This window comes from Ochotona curzoniae, unplaced genomic scaffold (assembly GCF_017591425.1).
Source record: "Ochotona curzoniae isolate NIBS_2020 unplaced genomic scaffold, NIBS_Ocur_1.0 contig_2599, whole genome shotgun sequence".
NCBI classification, from domain to species: domain Eukaryota; kingdom Metazoa; phylum Chordata; class Mammalia; order Lagomorpha; family Ochotonidae; genus Ochotona; species Ochotona curzoniae.
In genome coordinates this window covers 2,339,137-2,353,825 of record NW_024465520.1, presented here as the reverse complement: position 1 = coordinate 2,353,825, position 14,689 = coordinate 2,339,137, and the positions used below count along the sequence as shown (strand labels likewise).

The window sequence follows — 14,689 nt, the reverse complement described above, 5'->3', positions numbered from 1 at the left end:
TTTATTTTTATTATTTTTTTTTATTGGAAAGGCGGATATACAGAGAGGAGAGACAGAGAGGAAGATCTTCCATCCGATGATTCACTCCCCAAGTGAGCCGCAACGGGCCGATGCTATGCCAATCCGAAGCCAGGAGCCTCTTCCGGGTTTCCCACGCGGGTGCAGGGTCCCAAAGCTTTGGGCCGTCCTCAACTGCTTTCCCAGGCCACAGGCAGGGAGCTGGAAGGGAAGCGGGGCTGCCGGGATTAGAACCGGCGCCCATATGGGATCCCGGGCGTGCAAGGCGAGGACTTAACCACTTGCGCCACCGCGCCGGGCCCAAGACTGCATCTTTTTTAATGATTATGATCAGCATGCCCAGATTATTTGATGGGGAGACCAGATAAGTCAGCATTTTTCTATTGGTTAGTTTTATACATGATTTATGCCTGAAGTCATTAGGGAAAAAAAATAGTAACAGTCAGTGATATATTAGGAAAAAAATTGGGAATGAGACAGGTTTATTCCATCATAACAATTCTAAATGCTAAAAAAAAAAAAATCTAAGAAGTCAAGTGTTGAATGAATCTGAAGATTTTCCTTTCCCAGTGTTAGTTGACACAATTGTTTACTTGCAAATCAACTATTAAGAACTATTAAAAGAATAAAATAATGTGCTTATTTCAGCAGCACATACGCTAAAATTGGAATGATACATAGAAGATTAACACGGCCCCTGCACAATCTGTAAAGTTTCCTTAAAAAAAAAAAATAGGATGTTTCTATACCACCAGCTGTGAGGGTCCAACTCAATCAGTTATCTGGGTGTTCACCCTGGCAATTAGGGAATAAAATAAGGAGCTTCCAATAGTAAGCTTTTCCTGCAGAGTTGAACGTATTCAGGGGTCATCAGCAATCACTCATCTAGGATTCATGTTTGGACACATGTATGTCAGTAGGCTGAGTTGTAGAGGCTAGCCAAGTTCAACATTAATAACTCATGGATGTATCAGTTCTCAGGTGCGTTGTGTTCACACAGAAGATCAGCTAATGAGGCTGCTCATCATTGTTTAGGCTCCACAACCTAAAACCTACCATAAGACCCAAGCTCCGTGAAAATGTTAAGGCTTGCTCTGGAGGACATCGGTTAGCCATTTTCTACAGCTTCTGAAAAAAAAAATTAGAATATTTTCTTTTTTTATAACAAGGAAATCAGATCAGCATATTCCAGAGAAAGCACATAGTACATGGCTATTTTGGGCAAATGGGCCACCTACACTTTTGTTTAAAAAGTATTCCAGGTCAGAGTCCAGTCCAGTAATCAATTAGAAAAACTGACCCAGAAAAGAAAGATTGCGTTGAGGCCTCATCAACTAAAGGGCAATGATTAAAGTCCTGTACCAACTTTCTGTGGGAATTTGCATATGGAAAATAAAGCTTCTGTGTTCTGGGGTGAGGATGAATGAGCCCCCCTTTTCAGGGACAGATATCATACCAAGCTCCAGCTGCTATAGCAACCCTGACCCAATCAGAAGGAAAGTGAGCTGGTTATAGTCCCATCTGGATTCGGAGACAGCAGTCAATGAACAGAAGCAAACATCACCACCGTATACAGACCCACAGAGTCTTAACAATTGACTTTGGAAATGGTAGAATGATTTTCAAAAGGGACTAAATGTACCATTGGTTCACTTCATATCAATCTTCAAGCAGAAAAATTGTTTTACCCTAAAATGTATCAATTGCTCTGTGTGTGTGTATTATAGATTTGCTTTATTTATTTGAAAGGCACAGTGAGAGAGAGAGAGAAGCTTCTATCCATGGATTGATCTTCAGCAGCCAGTCTGAAGGCAGGAGCAGAACGCCATCCTCATCTCCCAAATGGATACCAAGGGGCACGACCCACTGCCTTCTCAGCTGCAATCAGCAGGGAGTAGAAGGGAAGGTGAGGAGCCAGGGCTCGAAGCGCTCATACGCATGATGACATCACAGGCAGCAGCTTAACCCTCTATGCCAAGATGCTTGTCCCATCTTTGGAGTTTAAAGTATGATTTTAAAGTCGTGTGTGTATGTGTGTGTGTGTGTGTGTGTGTGTGTGTGTGTGTGTGGCAGAAGTGCTTACTAATCAGGACTGACTTAAAGACCACAACAATGGTTAGCATCGAAGCTGTCACTTCCTTGCACAGCACTATCCTGGAGGGTTAGACTCACTCTCCAAATAGCAGCAATGGCCGGGGCTGGATCAGGTCAGAACCGGCAGCTGGAACTCTATCCAGGCCTCCCATGTGGTTGGCAGGGATCCAAGCGATTGATCCATCTTCTGCTGTTTTCCCATGTGCTTTACTAGGGTGTTGGATGTGAGGTGCAGCAGCTGGGACTCAGGCAGTCACGTGGGATGCTGGTCATGCAGGTCACCACTTAGTGCACTGTGCCACAAGGCAGGTGCAACATCCTGAAACTTAAACCTCAATTTCTGCTAACCTTCTAAACTTCTAAACTATCTGTATAAAAATTCACTTTGGCGTAGTATCTTTTCTGCTCCTATATTTTTGTTTTCTAACACAGGTCACTGTTCCATTCCTATGCCAATCATTTTGTAATCAATATTAGCAACTTGGAATTAATTTTTTCATAATTTCATAATGGATCCTCTTTATACTATAAAATACCAATACACGGAAATCAAGAGTGAAGAGATTGAAAATGACAAATGGGAGGTAAGTCTGAGCAGAGGTGCGGCCCAGGTGTCTGGGTCCCCTAGCCACATGGTTCCCAGTTCTCACTAGGGCCGGGACTTTGGGTTGGCCGGGCTGGGCTAGGCTGCAGTTCCCTCCAGTTGAGCTGGAACTTACCAGAAAAGGGCTGGTCAGGTCACAGCACCAACTGTCAAATGCCGAGGGGAGACGGGTTATACATGCCTGACTGGGTCGGAGTACGCAAGCCAACACACATGAGACCCAGGAGAGAGTGTGAATCCAGTATAGGGACTGCAGGGACATCACCTGCTGGGCCAACTATTCACACTGGTGAGCAGGAGAGCTGGCATTGGGGGCAGACAAGGCCAGGCAGGGCTACAAAACCTGTTGGCCCGCATGTAAGCTGGATTGGGGAAAAGCCAGGCTGGGCCGATTCTACCTACTGGTACATGCATAAGCCAGAGGGCATGAGGGTTGATTGGGCTTTGCTGCAGCATCAGCTAGCAGATGGTGGCATAGGGGAGAAAACTCTCTCAAGCTAAACTGCAGTACCACCTGGAGAGTGCAAGCTTCAGGAGTGGGAGTGGACCCAGTCAGGAAACATTGGGCACTGCCCACTTGGGTAGCCACTCCAGCTCGTGAGAATATGAACCAGGACTGGGACAGGTATGGCAAGACAGAGAATGACACCCACCAACAAGTGTGTGGACTGGATAATGGGGCTGGTTGGGTGAAACTAGGTTTTAATGCCTAGTGAAACCTATGAGAGCTGAATGGGATGTGGAACAGGCAGGACTAGTATGCTATGCATACTGGCAAGCACAGGAGCCAAGGCAAAAGGCAGGCCTGGTGGGGGCTATTGTGAGTCATTTCTAAGCTACAACTCCCACAGGTTTGTTGGGGGCCAGGTTTGCGGTGGGCAGGATTTGGCTGGACTGCAACACCCATTAGTTTGCGTAGAAGAGAGGGCTGGAGACAACTGACCCAGCAATTGCAGCTAACAGTGTGCACGTAGGTCAGTTTGGGTGACAGACTGTGCCAGACCCTGTATTGACATGTACATATAAGTATCAGGTTGGGGATCACCTCAGATGAAGTTTCTTTGGGAATCACCCCCCAACTGAACCCCTGGACTCAGAATTCCAACCACAGAAAATTGCAGGTCCCATGGTCTGTCACAGCTGGGTCTCCTCGGTGGCTTAGACAGAGCACTGGGCAGCATATCCAGATGCACCTGGAGGATATGGCAGTACATTGGATCCTGCAGAGGACACCTGGTACCACAACAGAGGATGGAGGACAGAACAAACCAATCAACTACCCCAGCCAGGAGTTGGCAGTGAATACCCGGGCAAAAGGAGGCTCGAAGGTGGATATGTCAACCAGTGGATTCTGAAGAGATTTCATCATGATTGGAGGAGCAAGACCGGCAGCAATGCAGAACTGTTGAACTATCAAAACCACTGGAGCAGGAGCCTTGGAGCATGCCCCACATCGGGGACCCTGGGATGGTTGGGAGGCTGGGTGGGGCTTCTCCCCATACATTTCCCCTCCCGCCAGACACAGCAAGGCAAAAAGAGAATGTCAAAACAGTGGCCACACCCACCTTCCTCTAGCCCTTGATCCCTTGACCCTAGTCAAATATGTAAGAAGTAACAACAATAAAATTTATACAATAAAAAAAGGGACATGACAAATGGTTAAAGTGATCTACTTTTTCTCAATTAAATCTTAACTTTGCTGTTGTAAAAGGAATAACAAAAAACAGGGCCCAGAGAGCTAGCCTAGTGACTAAAGTCCTCACATTGCATGCACCAGGATCCCATGTGGGTGCCTGTTCATATCCTGGCTGCCCCACTTCGCACCCAGCTCCCTGCTTGTTGCCTGGGAAAGCACTAGAGGACAGCCCGAAGCCTTAGGACCCTGTACCCATGTGGGGGACCCAGAAGAAGTTCCTGGCTCCTGGCTTCTGATCGGCTCAGCTCTGGCCTTTGTGGCCGCTTCGGGAGTGAATCATTGGATGGAAGATCTTCCTCTCTGTCTCTCCTCCTCTCTGTAAATCTAACTTTCCAATAAGCATAAATAACGATTTTTTAAAAGTAATCATAAAACAAAATGAAATCAGCTTATGAGAGAGTTACCTGTACATTCATTTTTGTAGTAGCTCAAATCATAATATGTAAGAAGGGTGATTAAACCAGATGTCTATCAATGAGTAATTGCATAAAGAAAATGTGGTACATATACACTATAGAATACTACTCAGCCACAAAAAATACTTAAATCTCGTCTTTTGCAGCTAAATGGATACAATAGGAAACCATCCTACTGAGTGAAAGAAGTCTGTCCCCAAAATACAAATATCATACATTCTGACTAATCTGTGACAATACAGAGTACAAAAATGTAGAGTCACATTCTGGGAGTTGCTTTTTGGGTACAATCGGTACTCCTAAGGAACAGTAGGGTTTTTTGCTTACATCTTTTTGTTTGCTTTTTTTTTACTGTTCTTTGTTGCTATTTTCCACCTGCGTGTGTTGATACCTTGACCTGACAAAATATTAAGCTTGCGGAAAAATTAATTCTAAAAAGCAGTCATAATTACAAACTTACTTAAAAAGAAGAAAATCACAATAGCATACGCTAAGACAATCCTGTTGATATTTTAACCCGTTTGTTGGAGCTGATGATGTGGCCTAGTACGCTAAGCCTCCATCTGCAGTGCAAGCATCCCAGATGGGTGCTGGTTCGAGTCCCAGCTGCTCCACTTCCAAAGCAGCTCCCTATTGATGGCCTGAGAAATAGTCTCGTGTTGTTAGATTCCATGGCGAGACCCAGAAGAAATGCCTGGCTCCTGGCTTTGGATCGGCCCAGCTCTAGCTGTTGCAGCCATTGGGGGAATGAACCAGGGGATGGAAGATCCCTTTGTCTTACCCTCTTTCTGTAAAAATAAATAAAACTGTATTTTAAAGTCTTTATTTCTTGAATTATATCTCTTTAAACATTTTGTCATTTTCTAAAGTTGTGTTATGTATATTTTATGTATTATACATATTCTTTGTAAGCTTAAATAATATATATATATATTTTGCAAATTAAATATCTACCCATTGCTCGCAATGAAATTAGGTACCAATCTCAAAGATACTGCAAATCTCTGCAATGGACTCCCTGATTTGGCAGGATCTTGGAAGTGGCAGGATGTTGGCAGTCTTGGTTCCAGTACCACATGCTTGCTGCATTTTCAGCTGCCCTTGCTGACTTAGGTGCATTCCAGTCAACGGGGTGCGGAAGGTATGACAGATGTCACTGCTAAGCTTTCCGCCAGAACCTTCCACAGAATTTCCTGTATTCTTTCTTTCTTCTCTCAGCTTTCTTCTTTCATTCTCATTGTGGAGAATCAAGTGGGGGACTTGAGAATCCCGGCATATAGAAAGAAGCTGTGTGGATGTATGCCCACATAAAAAGCTTGTGACATGAGTGAGAATTACAGCCCTGCGTCATTAGACACACGGGTCATCTGTTACACCATCAAACACGCGCTGGCCGACACATAGCTTACTTTAAAGCCTTGCCTTGTGTGCTCGTTGGTTGCATGGCTCTCCTTGAGTACAGTATCCATGATTCCCATAGTAGTACACTAAACCACACTGCCCAGAGCTGTTGTCAGCCACTGATTGAAAGGGAGCAGGTGCTAGAACCAGGATGCTCTTAGCCAAAGCAGGACTTCTACAGTCACGCTCCCAGGGTTCCCTTAAAGCAGAGTTGAAGCTGTTCAGCCCTGCTCTGCAATCAGAGGCTGTTGCTACCCACTCTTTCCTTTCGGCTCTCCTTCCACAGGTGTTACAGCCGGATCCTAATCTGAAGGCTCTTCATCTCGTACGGTTTTCACCCATTACACATCCTACACACATAATATCATTTGCACATCCTTTTCCGGTAACATTGAAATCAATATAGGCTCTTTTAAAAATAACACTGTTGCATGTAATAGTGTCATGAAAATATTTATGCATATTTTCATAGCTTCAGATGAAATTCAGAAAAGTGACTCTTCAGTAGGCAATAGCAACATATTTGGAATGCTTGCACATATCCCCCAATAGTATTCCAAATTGTTCCAATTTACTCTACTACCAGTTACAAATGAAAGTGCTTACATCGTCATATCCTCCTCAGAAATAAATGTTAGTTTTAAAAAGAAAGGTTTTTGTTAATTAAAAAGGCAAAATCGTAATTTATGTCTTCTCATTAGGTACTGTATTGAACCTAATAAACTTGAACCTAATGCTATATGTGTTATCTATATTTCCCCCTTTGTAAAAAATCCATTTTATCATTTCATCTTTTCATTTATAGATTTTACTTTTTTCTGCTCATAATTTGTATCTACAGTCATTAAAATCCATAAGTCTTTAGTTTTCTTCAGAAAAATTAAAACTAACTTTGAAGAGAAACAGAACAATGTTTCCTGATATCAATGCTACAAGGTGGTTAACGATAAAATATGAGCTGCTTTAACGTAACACATGCTATAAGATTTTCTTTAACAGAATGCTAACATTTATTCTTTGGCAATTTTTAAATGCTAACAACTAGATGTTACCTGTCATAGGAACAAAATGGAAACCGCCATTAAAATACTCAAGATGATGTTATATTTTTGTTAAATCAATTCTGTTTTGCTCTTTCAAATACAGCACTATTGACTGTCTTTTAACTGCCTTCTGCATCACCAAAGAGTACAATCAGTAATGTTGATTCATCCACAAAAGAATAGAAGTGGAAGAAATTCGAATTCTTGTATGGATTCACCATGCATCTGCTTAATTAACTCACACATCAAAGAAAACCTTCCAATCTTACTATTGGTATACAAAAATTTTAGATAATCATATTATGAACACCGTCATAGCCATCACCATGCTGAGAAATGAGCACTGCAGGTCATCCGATGCACCCTCTGTGATGCCCCCAATCGCCTTTCTCTCCATCCTCCCCAAAGTGAGCCATTATTCTGAGTTTAATGCTTGTTACTCCTGTGCTCATTTCTATACTTTCACTCTATGTACATGTGTGTTTCATGCACCAATAAACAACGCTTAAACAAAGCTCTGCATCAGTTACAATTTATGTAAATCGCATCACACCCTTCTGCAATTTGCATATCTTGGTATCATGCTTTTGAGATTTATTCATCTTAGCAAGCATATGACTAGCTCATTTTCAAACTTTATTTTATTTGAAAGACGTAGACCATAGCTCTCTATGTTCAGAGAGATGCCATTTGCAGATTCACTCCCCAAATGCCCACAACCACCGGTCGTAGGCTCCTTGAAGCGGGATCCAGGAGCTCAGCTTGGGTCTTCTGCCTGGGTGGGATGACATTCAGGTGCCTGAGCTATCACTATTGCCTTCCGGGATATCAACTGGTGAGAAGGTGGCATCTGGAGCAGTGCCAGCATTGTCCCTGTCAATCCAACACCTTCCCCTTCATTCCATTTAACTGCTGGGTGGTTCACCTCTACTTAAGGCAGTGTGTGTGGCTCACCATTGTCAGCATCTGCTAGGAAACTGGAAGAAATGGGATCTGCCAGCGCCCATTTCAGACCTCTGCATCAGAATCTATATTTTAACAAGAGTTCTGCGTATTTGGATGAACACTAACATTAAAGAAACATTGGCATTGAATTTCATTGCATTAAAATTTTACACTTTATTCCTCCCCTAATGGATACTTAGCCTATTCCTAAATTTTTAATATGTTGATTTGATATGTTGCTTGTTTTATAGTTTCCTTTTCAAAGAAAGCTTCCTATCACCAAAGCAAACTTTCCGTTTAAGCATGTAAATTATTTCCTAAAGGAAAACTTTTATAATATGAGTAAGTTTCTCATCCTCCCTTCATATGTAATACATGTTACATTTTCTAACTTTTACAAACTTCACTAAAATCCCACATCTATTGGTCAAGGTCAACAATTACTGTACACCTTCACATCTACTGTACAGACCCTCTGCCTGCCGAGACAACATGGGTCTTTCCATCGTGTCTGTGACAACAATGCTCACGGGCCAGACTTGGATACCCCCATCCTAGACCTGTGGCTTCACTCTCTCCCCACCAAGCTTCACAAGGGTCAACCTGATTGGATCAGGTGAACCTGCTGAGCATACCCAAGGGCAATCATTCCCTTCGAGTCCTGCCTTCTGTACCTGTGACCCTTCTGTTTTCTTCTTGGCATTTGAACAACCACCTTGTTGGGTAGAGTGGTTGATTTTGAACATAAATCTCTTCCAGTGGTTTCTTCTCTTTTGTGTCATCACTGATGACCAAATGCCCGTCCCCCCCATCCCTCCGGCCTTTTACTCTTCCCACTATTAGTTACTCTTGTGGCAAGGAGAGCTAGCCTCGTTGGAAAGAGGCCCAATTAAGTCCTTTTGTTAATTTAGAAAGGACACACAACAAAGAAAAATAAGGCCACGTGCCAATTAATTTCTAATAACTTACTTTATTACCAGCTTAATACTTGCTTTAATTAGATAAACCAATTAAGTCCTCTTAAGACTGCCCTGAGCAAGGGACCATTACACTTTTTAAAGCCATCTCCTCTACTCCAGCTCTTTCCATTTTATAAATTAGCAAATTGGCCAAAGTAGTGCAAATGGCTTCACCAAGGCCCCAGGTTTATTCCAGAAGTAATGAAGCCAGAATTTTTCAGGGATTAAAAAATCCAGTTAGTAAACAGCCTTGCTGGCTGACTGCAGCACGGATCGATAGGGTCTCACTTTCCTGTGACTATTATGGCACAGGAAAGTGAGACCTGAAATGGCACCTGAGCAATGAGGCGGCAGCCATCCAAACACTAGTGCCTGCTAAGGCCAGCATGAGAACTCAGGGGGTTAATCCTCCACCTTCAGGCGACAACAACCTATATGCACACCAGTTCGTGCCTTGGCTGTTCTATTTCCTGTCCAGCTTCCTGCTTGTGGCCTGGGAATGCAACCAAGGACAGCCCAAAGCTTTGAGATCCTGAACCCACATGGGAGACCCACAGGGCCTCCTGGCATCTGGATGCTGGCTTCGGATTAGCTCAATTCTGGCCATTGCTGCCATTTGGAAAGTGAACCAGCACCTGGAGAATCTTTCTCTCTGTCTCTCCTGCTCTCTGTAAATGTGCCTTTCAAACAAAAAAGTAAATATTTTTTTAAAATTCCTTAATACAGCAAATGAAATTAATTGGCTTCCTCAAAGAGGTAGAAATTATAGATGGCAATAGCATACACAGGTTGCTTGAAAGCAAAGTCTAGTAAGCCAGTAATTATTAGAGATCATTAGACACCATTTCTTGAGGACAGAGCTGACAAAATTCCAAAATCTAGCTGTGAAACTTCATGACTGTGATTGCCCACTCAACACCAAATACTCATAATTTATCTCATTTACTCTCTTAACTCTTTGTATTGGGTCCTATATAATCACTATATTATACATAAGGGAGCTGCATTAGCGTGTACCCCAAAGTAGTTGCATAGTAGGTCCGTTTTGCTTCATGGTCTATGAGGCTCATGATCCGAGACTAGTGGCTTCCCTGGCTGGCACCTGCTGAGGGTGTGGGGGATGGGAAATGTGAGCAGATGGAAGACCAGGTGATTCGCCAGAAAGCAGACAGACAGGAAGTACCCTCGTCCTCCATGTGATCTCTCCTTATAAAGCCACTATCATTCAATCATAGAGCCTCACCCACCAACTTAATTCAATCTAATCACTTTGCAAGGCCATACCTTCAAATACTGTGGTTGTATTAGATTCCTTCCTTAACGCGTTAATGTGAGACTTTGCGGATCGATCCTTCAACATCTGGGCCTTTGGGGGACACCAAACTATTATCTAAACTACAGAAGGCGTTAAACAATGGGGGATGTCATATCTGCACAGCTGGTAGACAAGAAAGCAGAGTTTGCCCCAGCTGAGCCTTCAGCTTGCAGATCTGATTCCTTTTCCTTATGCCTCGTGGAACAAGCAGTTGTGGAGCAAGTTACAGAGTCCTAAACCCACCAGGCCCAAAGAAGTAATCATCAACTCACTGTCTCTTGGTTCTTTTCTGCTCAAGCTAGACCCCATCAACCAGAACAGGAGCTAAGGCCGTGCTCTGGAAAGTACCTGTTCCTACCCAGGCACCGATTCTAAAATGTTCCTTCCCATCAGGTACTCTCTCAAAGGTAGGGACTATCCAGCCCTTGTACAGCCATGCGATCAATTGGTCAGGCCCTGTAAAGGCAACCACAAGTGAGACTCAAAATTCAGTAAATCCCTAGTAGGCTAATTTTTAAGCTGATTATTTTGCATAGCTTGAGAATGTATCATAAATATCCAAATGCCCCTTGACAGAATACAGTTTCCATATCCCCGCTAGGTGTTGGACACTGTCAGGTCAAATGAAGTCATCATTGCTTAGCGGACATTCTCCAGGCATGTTTGTCTCTGTTTGTACTTGGTTCCTTTGTTTCCCTATTTATGATGTCGTTATAAAATTCTACCTCCTCACCCCGTGTGTGTGTGTGTGCATGTGTGTTAGAAAAATACCTAAATAAGGCTATTGGTGTCCCTTACACAGTATTTTCACTAATTTTACTTAAAACATTTCGGTACCTGCCCACAGTCACCACCGTGCTTGAACACAAGTCAAGTGACGGATCAGACACATCTGAATGAGTAGATTCACATCCAGATGCTTCTTCCATCAGCGATCCCAGAGAACAGAGGCTTCCGGGCACTCCACCAAGATCGTCAGGAAGATCTCAGCTCAGCGGAAGCCAAACCTCTGATAGCCCCACAGAACAGCAAACGACCTTCATTTACTCAGTTTCTGTTCCAAGGAAGCTCGCTTCCAAAAACACTGTTCATGTTCTTTATTCTTTCTGTAACTTAGTCTCGGAAACTTTTAGCTGATACTGTAAGGATCATGAGTAAATTTTCACTTGGCCATGGGTCTTTCTCTCTATATTAACCTCTGTGTGAGTGTGTGTGCTTATGTGTGTATGTAGTAACTTCAAAGACATTTCATTTTCCTTGCAAATAATGACTTAATTTTACATTTCTTGTGCTGTATGAGAAATAGAATAATGGAAGAAAAACATGCCCTTCCTGTATTGCAACTTTAAGTCCAGTAGAAGCAAGCAGGAATTAATCACGCACAAGTACAGTCACAAGACTCCTGAGGCCAGGCTTCCTGCCCACCCCAACCACGTCCGTTGGGAGTATCTACATGAGTCCAAAGCCCACTGTGAACCCACCTCAGGATTTCCTTTCCCCAGAAATTTCTCACTGTGTACGTTAATTAATGGATCCGTGTTGGCATTCATGAAGCAGAGGCATCATTCGCGTAGCTGCACTGTTTGGATCCACCAAGGCTCAGCTAGAGACAATCTGGCCCTGGTGATGCAGCAATGAACTTCAGAATGAAAATCAGCCTGTGGAAGGAATACATGACTGTATAGCCACACTGAGGTACGAAGGCTGCAAGCAGACCCTCAAAGAACAGCCAGGGCAATAGGATTGTGCTAATACTTCCAGTGGTATCATTTTACTCCAGGCCAGCCCTGGAGGAGCTCTGAGGGTTCAGAAACTCAATATGAGTTTAAAGTTCTCTAAGGTAACTTTATTTCCTTGTTATACATCTTGCGTATGTCTCAGTTTCAACTGCCTTAGGAAAGAATAATGTAAATGAAAGTTTGAAACATTTCCTTTGAAGCAAAAAAAAAAAAATCTGCTATTACACTTTTTTAGGGAAAGGTTACTTATGGTCAAGTAATTAGAAGAATTTTAAGATTATTGTTGCTTGGTACTCCAGTTTAGAATTTGAGGTTGTGGTTTCGAAGCACAGTGTTGGCAGAGACTTTATGATATCATGCATAAATTACAAGAAAACACTTTTCACTGTCTTCAAAATGAGTATAATTTCACAAAACAACTGAGAGTTCCCGCCTGGATTATGTCTCTGTTGTAGTGAGAAGCAGGTTACCTCATTTCCAAGAGACCTGCAAAGCGGGGGTGGGATGGGTTTGGGAAGGAACCGATGCCTTGAATCCAGTTCCCCCAAATCTTTAAGAAGGGGAGCAGAGGTTTCGGTTGAGCAGCTCATACAGGTTGTAGGGAGGCCAGCACAGCATGGCGTTAATGGCCCATAGACCGATCTTTCTCTTGCACAGACTGGGACCTGCTACCAAAGAAAGTTAGCGATTGAAACTGGAAGCAACGCACCTCAAAATCTCATTCTATGTCTGTCATGTGTCCCTCGGGCTAGCCATATGACCACAGATTTGAAAAAGAGATGGCAGAATCCTGGAAATTGGAGAGATTATCATGGCTACAAGATGAACCACACTGTCCACAGCGAACCACATTGTGTTGGACAGCTCCAGGTGTGCAGACAAGGCCCCAGTAAAGAAAAGCACACTTCTAGGGAAAGACAATTCATCACGCATTTACTTCATTTGAGAGGCAGAGGGAAAGAGAGGACACATCTCCCATCCATCAGTTGATTTTCTGAATTCCAGAACACTCAGGAGCTGGGAACGCAGTCTGGTTTTCCCATGTGGGTGTAGGAACACAACCATTTGAACCAACACTTGCTGCCTCTGAGAAAATACATTAACAGGAGAGTAGAATCGAGAGTGAAAACAGGACTCATCCTCAGGCTATTTGGTAGAAGCTGTGGGCCTGCCGAGGAGCCCCTGAAATGCTGTGCCAGACACTTACGCCAAGAACTCACCGATGTAACAGAGCCTGTTCCCCGATTGAAGTCGCATCGTGGTTTCCTGACACACAAAGTAAAACCTAAACTCCCCAGCATAGCTACTCATATCTCAGCTGTGGATCTCCACTCCCCCTTGCCAGATGTGGTGCTTCAGGACACTGGCATCCTCCCTGATGGCTGCTCTCCTCAACTTCTCATGACTTGCGCTTTCAAGTTGACTCAATTGCGATGTGGTCTTCCTTGCCCAAAGGTGCTCCTGCTTTGTCCAGGGTGAGCAACTCTAGCCTGTCACAGCAGAACTTCCTATCACTTCCTGTGGTTGTTGTGATCCTGTCACAGATACTGAGGTCCCTGATGACACTTCCTAGGGAGGATCTAACTTCCCAGCTGTATGGCATTATGGGGAATCTACTTAGCCACCTGGTGTCATGGTTTTCTTGTAGAACAGCTGATACTTAGACCACATTTTCTAAGGCTTTGGGAAAGAAAGGGATGAAGCTCATGTCCAGCATTTGTAGTGACAAATGGAATCCACAATAAAAAGGGGACAATTCAAAAATCAGGATTCAAAATTAAAATGAAACAGAAAAAAGATGCATCCATGGTCCTTGTAGACATTGCAAAGTGTTAGGTTGGAAACAATCTAGTAAAACCTTACAGAGTATGTTCTATTTCAAGAAACATATAAATTCAAGGTCATATATCTATGCACTAGGTAACATATACCTGTATTAGCTAATATGCTATCAGTTATGTCCTGGTGGTTCCCATTAATAACTTTTTTTCTCAGAAATCAACCGGCTCCTCACATACCTTTGGCCAGCCAGATTATGCCTGTAACTGATAATAAATAAGGAAAGTGAATAAAATTGAAGCCGCATACTAGCCAGGCCATCATAAAGCTCCCATGGGTGAAGGCAAGTAACGCAGCACTAATTCATTCAGACAGCAATCTCTTTAGAGTACACTCAAAGCACTGGGCCTAAACCACTACTTCATGCACAGAGCAACAAAAGGTCATTCTTGAGGCTGCTGTGGACAGCCCCAAGGATCTTAGCTTCCCCTAGATCTTGTAAATCCTGTACACCTAAGCTAGCATGAGCATCCCTTAAAAGAAAATTCTAATCTGAGATGCTAAAGCTAATATTTGCACACTTATATAGTCGATTTCTTTGCAAGAGTTACAGAGTTCCTAAGAAGGGCTATTTCCTCTTTTACCGTTTGAGTCTCTGAACCACCTTGGGCACTTAGTTG

The 14,689-nt window shown here is 43.3% G+C and overlaps 1 non-coding gene across 1 annotated transcript; it reads left to right on the top strand.

The window, feature by feature from the left end:
• The first annotated feature begins 653 nt into the window (after positions 1-653).
• Positions 654-763, top strand: LOC121152777. Its single transcript, XR_005883311.1, has one exon. It is a non-coding gene; the product is annotated as a U6 spliceosomal RNA (small nuclear RNA).
• The last annotated feature ends 13,926 nt before the right edge of the window (positions 764-14,689 follow it).